We start from the raw sequence: 8,817 nt of genomic DNA on the forward strand, positions 1-8,817 counted from the left end.
GAAGTCAAATGGGCCTTAGGAAGCATCATGACGAACAAAGCTAGTGGAGGTGATGGAATTCCAGTTGAGCTACTTCAAATCCTGAAAGATGATGCTGTGAAAGTGCTGCACTCAATATGCCAGCACATTTGGAAAACTCAGCAGTGGCCACAGGACTGGAAAAGGTCAGTTTTCATTCCAATCCCAAGGAAAGGCAATGCCAAACAATGCTCAAACTACCACACAATTGCACTCATCTCACACACTAGTAAAGTAATGCTTAAAATTCTCCAAGCCAGGCTTCAGCAAGACGTGAACCATGAACTTCCAGATGTTCAAGCTGGTTTTAGAAAAGGCAGAGAAACCAGGGATCAAATTGCCAACATCCACTGGATCATCAAAAAAGCAAGAGAGTTCCAGAAAAACATCTATTTCTGCTTTATTGACTATGCCAAAGCCTTTGACTGTGTGGATCACAATAAACTGTGGAGAATTCTGAAAGAGATGGGCATATGAGACCACCTGACCTGCCTGTTGAGAGGTCCGTATGCAGGTCAGGAAACAACAGTTAGAACTGGACATGGGACAACAGATTGGTTCCAAATAGGAAAAGGAGTACATCAACGCTGTATATTGTCACCCTACTTATTTAACTTAAATGCAGAGTACATCATGAGAAACACTGGGCTGGAGGAAGCACAAGCTGGAATCAAGATTGCCGGGAGAAATATCAATAATCTCAGACATATAGATGACACCACCCTTATGACAGAAAGTGAAGAAGAACTAAAGAACCTCTTGATGAAAGTGAAAGAGGAGAGTGAAAAAGCTGGCTTAAAGCTTAACATTCAGAAAATTAAGATCACAGCATCCAGTCCCATCACTTCATGGCAAATAGATGGGGAAACAATGGAAACAGCGGCTGACTTTATTTTTCTGGCCTCCAAAATCACTGCAGATGGTGATTGCAGCCATGAAATTAAAAGACACTTGCTCCTTGGAAGGAAAGTTATGACCAAGCTAGACAGCATAGTAAAAAGCAGAGACATTACTTTGCCAACAATGGTCTGTCTAGTCAAGGCTACGGTTTTTCCAGTGGTCATGTATGGATGTGAGAGTTGGACTATAAAGAAAGCTGAGCACAAAAGAATTGATGCTTTTGAACTGTGGTGTTGGAGAAGACTCTTGAGAGTCCCTTGGACTGTGAGGAGGTCCAACCAGTCCATCCTAAAGGAGATCAGCCCTGGGTGTTCATTGGAAGGACTGATGTTGAAGCTGAAACTCCAATACTTAGGCCACCTGATTCGAAGAGCTGACTCATTGGGAAAGACCCTGTTGCTGGGAAAGATTAAGGGCAGGAGAACAAGGGGATGACAGAGGATGGGTTAGGGTTAGTGGTTGGATGGCATCACCGACTCAATGGACATGGGTTTGGGTGGACTCCGGGAGTTGGTGATGGACAGGGAGGCCTGGTGTGCTTCAGCTCATGGGGTTGCAAAGAGTCAGACACAACTGAGAGACTGAAATGAACTGAACTGAACTGAAAATGAAAAGATCTGGCTTGATTTTTCTTCAAAGGTAATTTATGATTTTATTATTTAAGCTGTGTCCTTTGATATCCAATTTTTTTTAATATTATTGGAAAATAAAAGAGTTGAATATGATATTTGAGAAAGATCAGTTATACAACTAGATAATTTATTCCAGGATTCTGCAGTATTTTGAAGCTTGGAGAATATTCTGGTCCTTAGGGACAGCAGCTAAATTTGACCTGAAGAGACCCACGCCGGATGGTTTTCTCAGACTTGGGAGTACAACATGGGGTGCTCCAGAGCCCTGAAAACTGTATCTTTTTTCAGCACCAGCATTTCTCCTTTCACGGTCCCAGCTTGAGAGGATGCTGGTAGCTTAGGTGTTGTCCTGGGAATGAGGAGTAGGATGGTTCCGCTGTTAAGAACTAGTAACAGTCTCTAACTGCATCCAGGATGATGCAAACTCACAAAGCAGTGAGGCCACTGGCCACTCACAAAACAGATAGCCACTCCATCTGGCAGACTGAAGGAGCAGAATTCCAGGAAATGCCAGTTTTCCATAATTGTATCATTGCCATGTTCCGTGCCTGGGGGAAATACTTGTTAAAGAGGTGGGGTCGATTAGATTTGTTCTGACTGGTATCCAGGTGGGTTACTCTGGTGGGTGCCCTGGATTACCTGCGTGATGAGATTATGTGACCCAAGGGGTTCCATACCTGATGAGGTTATATCAATGATGGGGTTATTAACTGCACATAAGGAGAGTTCACCATCCGAAAGGGGCTTAGTTTCCAGAGAGACACTCCGTGGTGATCATGACCCCAGCTTTGTCGTCTTCTCTATAGATTTGGATTCTGGTAAGCATTCAAGTGGAGAAGGCAATGGCACCCCACTCCAGTACTCTTGCCTGGAACATCTCATGGATGGAGGAGCCGGATAGGCTGCAGTCCATGGGGCCGCTAAGAGTCAGACACGACTGAGCGACTTCACTTTCATTCTTCACTTTCATGCATTGGAGAAGGAAATGGCAACCCACTCCAGTATTCTTGCCTGGAGAATCCCAGGGACGGGGGAGCCTGGTGGGCTGCCATCTATGGGGTCACACAGAGTCGGACATGACTGATGTGACTTAGCAGCAGCAGGAAGCATTCAAGACTCGCTGGTAGCTCAGCTGGTCAAGAATCCACCTGCAATGTAGGAGACTCCGGTTCAATTCCTGGGTCGGGAAGATCCCCTGGAAAAGGGATAGGCTACCTACTCCAGTATTCATGGACTTTCCTGATGGCTCAGATGGTAAAGAATCTGCCTGCAATGAGGGAAACCTGGTTTGATCCCTGGGTGGGGAAGATCCACTGGAAGAGGGCATGGCAACCCATTCCAGTATTCTTGCCTGGAGAATTCCAAGGACAGAGGAGCCTGGGGGCTAAAGTTCACGGGGTTGCAAAGAGCCGGAAAACTGAGCCACGAAAACAACAACAGAATGGAGCTGATAGCTCATCTGTCTAGCTAGAGTCCAGACGACAGTTCTTTCCCTGTCAGTTTAGAGACACCGGTGGGAGAAACTGAAATAACTTGAGTCCTTCTTCTTCTCTAGACCTGGGAACCAGAAGCTGTCTTGCATAGCCGACTGTCAGCAGCGGGCAGTGACCTCACCCCCAGGCCTGAAAGATGGGGAACTGCATCACCTCCTGCACCTGGGACAACAGCCTGGACCCTGGGTCTCCAGCCACCTTCCGCGAGCGGAGAGGCAGAGACGGCCAGGGGGCAGGGGGACGGCGGGGTCCGGAGCGGCCGGGGGCGCCGTTGACCTTCCGTCGAAGGATCCGCCTCTTTCAGAGCCCGCCTAGAGACATGTACAGAAGGAATGGGTGCGAAACGCAGACCCCCGAGTGCGCGGTCTGTCTGGAGGACTTGGTGGGCGGGGACCCCATCCGGTCTCTGCCCTGCAAGCACATCTATCACCTGGACTGCATCGTCGAGTGGCTGACCCGGTCCTTCACCTGCCCACTCTGCCGGTGGCCCGCGGATGCCCCGAAGCCTTTGTCGGAGGATGCTCTTGAGCCCGGACTCCTGGTGAGATTGCAAGGGACTCATCATTTTTACTGATTTCCATGTTTTGTACTGTGCCCAGATAGCCAGGGATTAGGAATTAAAATCATGCACAAAGGTTTATTAAAAGCTCCTGGAATGTTGCAGATGTCCCGGAACAGTTTCTAACGTTTTAGAAAGATAGGGAGAAATAGCAGGTAAACCTTGACCAAGTGCTGAGAGGTATAATGATGTCTTAGCATTGTTCTCTTGCTAGGAACTGTGTACCCTGTTTCAGCAGCTCTACGTGTTGTATTGCATCTGTTGAACATCAGGGAAAGATAGTGGTTACTCTCCCTAACTGAAATCAGATTCTTCTCCCCCATCCAACTTTAAAGTTGCCTGCATTTAGGCCACAGTTTTATGAAAAGTTACAATTTATACAACTGAACTAAAATGAAATCAAAGTATGTATGAATGAATACATGAAGAATGTTATTCTCAAATGAGCCTTCTAAATGGTCTTATCTGTTTGTTCTCCATCATTTTGAGACACCTGATCCTGGGAAAGATTGAGGGCAGGAGGAGAAGGGGAGACAGAGGATGAGATGGTTGGATGGCATCACCGACTCAATAGATATGGATTTGGGTGGACTCTGGGAGTTGGTGATGGACAGGGAGGCCTGGCGTGCTGCCGTTCATGGGGTCACAAAGAGTGGGACACGACTGAGCGACTGAACTGAACTGAACTCTTTCCTCTTGTAAATCCAATCCAGGTGAACAAAGTGTACCAGGGAAGAACAGTCCTGAATTATCTGTGTAATCAGGGCGTGTCCAGGCAATTTAGCTGTGTCTAGGTTTCCCTGTATAAAGGGATGATAGTTTTCCATTAAACTGGAAGTCAGCCAGCTTCACTCTGTTTCCATTTTACAAGTCTTATCAATTTACATTTTCCTACCAAAGCAAATACTTAAAATTTGAACTTTCATCATTTTCTACTTTTTATTTGTCCTTAACTTTATCTCTTACGGTTGTGAAGAGCTGACTCATTGGAGAAGACCCTGATGCTGGGAAAGATTGAGAGCAAGAGGAGAAGGGGGTGACAGAGGATGAGATGGTTGTGTGACATCACTGACTCACTGGACATGAGTTTGAGCAAACTCCGGGAGTTGATGATAGATAGGGAGGCCTGGAGTCCATGGGATCACAGAGAGTCAGACACAACTTAGTGACTAAACAACTGATGGTTGTAGCATCATAACTCACACCCATGTTACGTTTTAATGCAGGGGATTTTTTCTTTTCTTTTTGGCTGAGCTGGGTCTTTGTTGCTGCTGAAGGGCTCTCTCTAGTTGTGGCAAGCGGGGGCTACTCTCTTGTTTTGTGCACAAGCTTCTCAGTGCAGTGGCTTCTCTTGTTGCTGCTGGCTCACGGACTTAGTTACCCCAAGATATGTGGGATCTTAGTTCCCGGACCAGGGATCAAACCCATGTTTCCTGCATTGGCAGGCAGGTTCTTAACCACTGGATAACCAGGGAAATCTCTGATGCAGTGGATTTTAAGAGGTAAATTTGCATGTGGGTGCTCTTGTTCCCACTTAAGTCACTGAACATCGAGTAAGTCATTGAAATAATTATATGTAATAGATTCTGGTGACATTTGGTTGCTAACAGAATCTACAAGAAAACAAGCTAGAAGAGATGAGGGAGTGATACTGCTGGAGACCCCAGTGCAGGAGGGAGTCAAGACTATTCAGAATGACCCCTGCAGAGGTCTGACTTGGATTTGCAATGATGGTTTGGAACCATGGAGCAAACTGAAGCCTCTGATCGCTGTTAGCTAGTGAGCATATACACCTCCATATTTTCCTCATTTTTATCTCACATGAAGATGTTCCTACATCATTCATTGGCAGTAATAGTCATATTGAACCGTCTGCCCTGGAAATGAACAGAGATCATTCTGTTGTTTTTGAGATTGCACCCAAGTACTGCATTTCAGACTCTTTTGTTGACTGAGGGTTACTCCATTTCTTCTAAGGGAGTTTTGCCCACAGTAGTAGATATAATGGCCATCTGAGTTAAATTCACCCATTCCAGTCCATCTTAGTTCGCTGAATCCTAAAATGTCGATGTTCACTCTTGCCATCTCCTGTTTGGCCACTTCCAACTTACCTTGGGGAGCTGGTGATAGACAGGGAGGCCTGGCATGCTGCGATTCATGGGGTTGCAAAGAGTCGGACATGACTGAGTGACTGAACTGAACTGAACTTACCTTGATTCATGGACCTAACATTCCAGGTTCCTGTGCAATACTGTTCTTTACAGCATCAGATTTCACTTCCATCACCAGACACATCCATAGTTGTTATTTTTCCTCACTAGGGTCTGACTCCTCTAGTCCTCACCGGGCCCTGACACTGGTCCTCACTACAGCCTGACTATTGTCTTTCTATGACGTAACACTGTTCCTCACTACGGCCTGATTCTCATCCTCACTAGGGCCAAACATCCTTCTCTACATCCTGATGCTCCTCTTCTCTAGATGCTGACTCTGGTCCTCTCTGTGCCTTGAGTCCTCTCCTCACTGGGGCCTGACCCTCATCCTCACTATGTCCTGACCATTGTCATCACCATGGACTGACTCTGGTGCTTTATCAGGGCTTGACTCTCATCGTCACCGTGGACTGACTCTCACCCTCATCAGGGCCTGACTCTGGCCCTCACTACGGCCTGACCCTTGTCCTCACTGTGGTCTCCTCTATGGACTGACCTTTTCCAATCAATGGCCTGAGTCTTTGCCTCAATTTGGTCTGATTCTACCTCACTGGGTCCTGACTCTTTCTTCACTGGGGCCTGACAGAGATCCTCACTGGGCCCTGATTCTGGTCCCCAAAGGCCTGACTTTGGTCCTCACTATGTTATGACTCCTCACAAGTGCCTGACCCTTGTGCTCATTATGACCTGACTCTTGTCCTCACTATGGATCACTCTGTCCTCATTATGGATCACTCTGTCCTCTATGGATCACTCTGCCCTCACTATGGATCACTCTGTCTTCTATGGATCACTCTGTGCTCACTGTGGATCACTCTGTCCTTTCTGTGGATCACTCTGTCCTCTGTGGATCACTCTGTCCTCTATGGATCACTCTGCTCACTGTGGATCCCTCTGTGCTCACTGCGGATCACTCTGTGCTCACTGTGGATCACTCTGTCCTCACTGTGGATCACTCTCTGCTCACTACAGCCTCACTCTTTTCCTGTCTATTACCTGACACTGCTTCTCGATATGCTCTGACAGGCTTCTCACTGTGCACTGTCTTTGGTCCTCCCTGGGCCCTGAGTCTGGTCCTCTCTGGGCATGTTTCTGGTCCTCCCTATGGCCTGACTCTGGTCCTCACTGCGCTTGACTGCCTTACTGGGCCTCTAGTCTGGTCCTCACTGGGTCCTGACTCTAGTCCTCTCTATGACCTGACTGTGATCCTCTCCATGACTTGACTCTGAATCCACTACTGCTTAACTCTTTCCCTCACTACAGCCTGACTCTTGGCCTCACTGGGCCCTGACTCCAGTCCTCACTGGGCGTGTGACTCTCATCCTCACCAGGGCCTGAATCTTGTCCTTCCTTCAGCCTGACTCTGTGCCGCACAGCTGCCTAATTTTGCCTCACTACGGCTTGACTCTTCACCTCACTATGGCTTGACTCTTCAACTCACTCGGGCCTGACTCTTTTCCTCACTGGAGCCTGACTCTTTTCCTCACTGGAGCTTGACACCATTCCTCACTGGGCCCTGGTTCTGTTCCTGACTATGGCCTGACTGTGCTCGTTACAGCATGACTTTCGTCCTCATCAGCGCTGTCTCTCATGCTCACTGGTGCCTGACTCTCATCTTCATTAGGGTCTCTCTCTCCACAGTCTTAGTGACTGACTCTTTTCCTCAGTGAGCCCTGACTCTGGTCCTCACTGGCCCTGGGTCTGATTCTCTCTGGGCCCTGGCCCTGAGTCTGATTCTCTCTGGGCCCTGACACTGGTCGTCTCTACAGCCTGACTCTGGTCCTCTGTATGGTCTGAATCTTTCCCTCACTATGATCTGACACTTGCTTCACTGGGCCTGACTGTGGTCCCCACTGGACCCTAATTATAGTGCTGACTACCAGCTGACTCTGATCCTCACAATGGCCTGAATTGACACTAGTCCTTACTAAGGCCTAATTATCTGCCTCACTGTGGTCTGACACTTTGCCTCACTGGGCCTGAATCTGGTCCTTACTGGGCCCTAACTCAGGTCCACACTCCTGATTGACTCTGGTCCTCAATACAGCATGACTCTCGTGAGGACACTACACCCTTACTGTGGTCCTGAAACAGCCTCACTCTGGGCCTCACTCTTTTCCTATTACCTGACACTGCTTCTCAAAATGCCCTGACTCTGGGCCTCACTGGGCCCTGAGTCTCATCCTCTCTGTGGCGTGACTCTGGCCCTCTCTATGGCCTAAATCAGTTCCTCTCTACCACGTGACTCTGGTCCTCTCTACAGTCAGACTCTGCCTCACAATGGCTTGATCCTTTACCTCTGTGGGTCCTGACTTGGGTCTTCACTGGGCCCTGAGTCTGGTCCTCGCTAGCCCCTGACTCTGGTTCCCTATGGCTTTACGTATGACCTGCCTCTTCGCCTCAGTGGGACCTGACTCTGGTCCTTACTGGGCCCCTGACAGTGGCCCTCACTGTGGCCCTGAGGCCGGTCCTCACTGTGCCCTGAGGCCAGTCCTCACCATGGCCCTGAGGCCAGTCCTCACAGTGCCCTGAGGCCGGTCCTCACCATGGCCCTGAGGCCGGTCCTCACTGTGCCCTGAGGCCGGTCCTCACCATGGCCGAGGCCGGTCCTCACCGTGGCCCTGAGGCTGGTCCTCACTGTGACCTCACTGTGGTCCTGAGGATTGTCCTCACCAGGCCCTGACACTGGTCCTCACTGTGTCCCTGAGGCCGGTCCTCACCATGGCCTCACTGTGATCCTGAGGATTGTCCTCACCAGGCCCTGACATTGGTCCTCACTGTGGCCCTGAGGCCGGTCCTCACTGTGCCCTGAGGCTGGTCCTCACCGTGGCCCTGAGGCCGGTCCTCACTTCGGCCCTGAGGCCGGTCCTCACTGTGGCCTCATTGTGGTCCTGAGGATTGTCCTCACCAGACCCTGACACTGGTCCTCATTGTGGCCCTGAGGCTGGTCCTCACTGTGCCCTGAGGCCAGTCCTCACTGTGGCCTCACTGTGGTCCTGAGG

Source organism: Dama dama, chromosome 19, assembly GCF_033118175.1.
Source record: "Dama dama isolate Ldn47 chromosome 19, ASM3311817v1, whole genome shotgun sequence".
Lineage (NCBI taxonomy): Eukaryota > Metazoa > Chordata > Mammalia > Artiodactyla > Cervidae > Dama > Dama dama.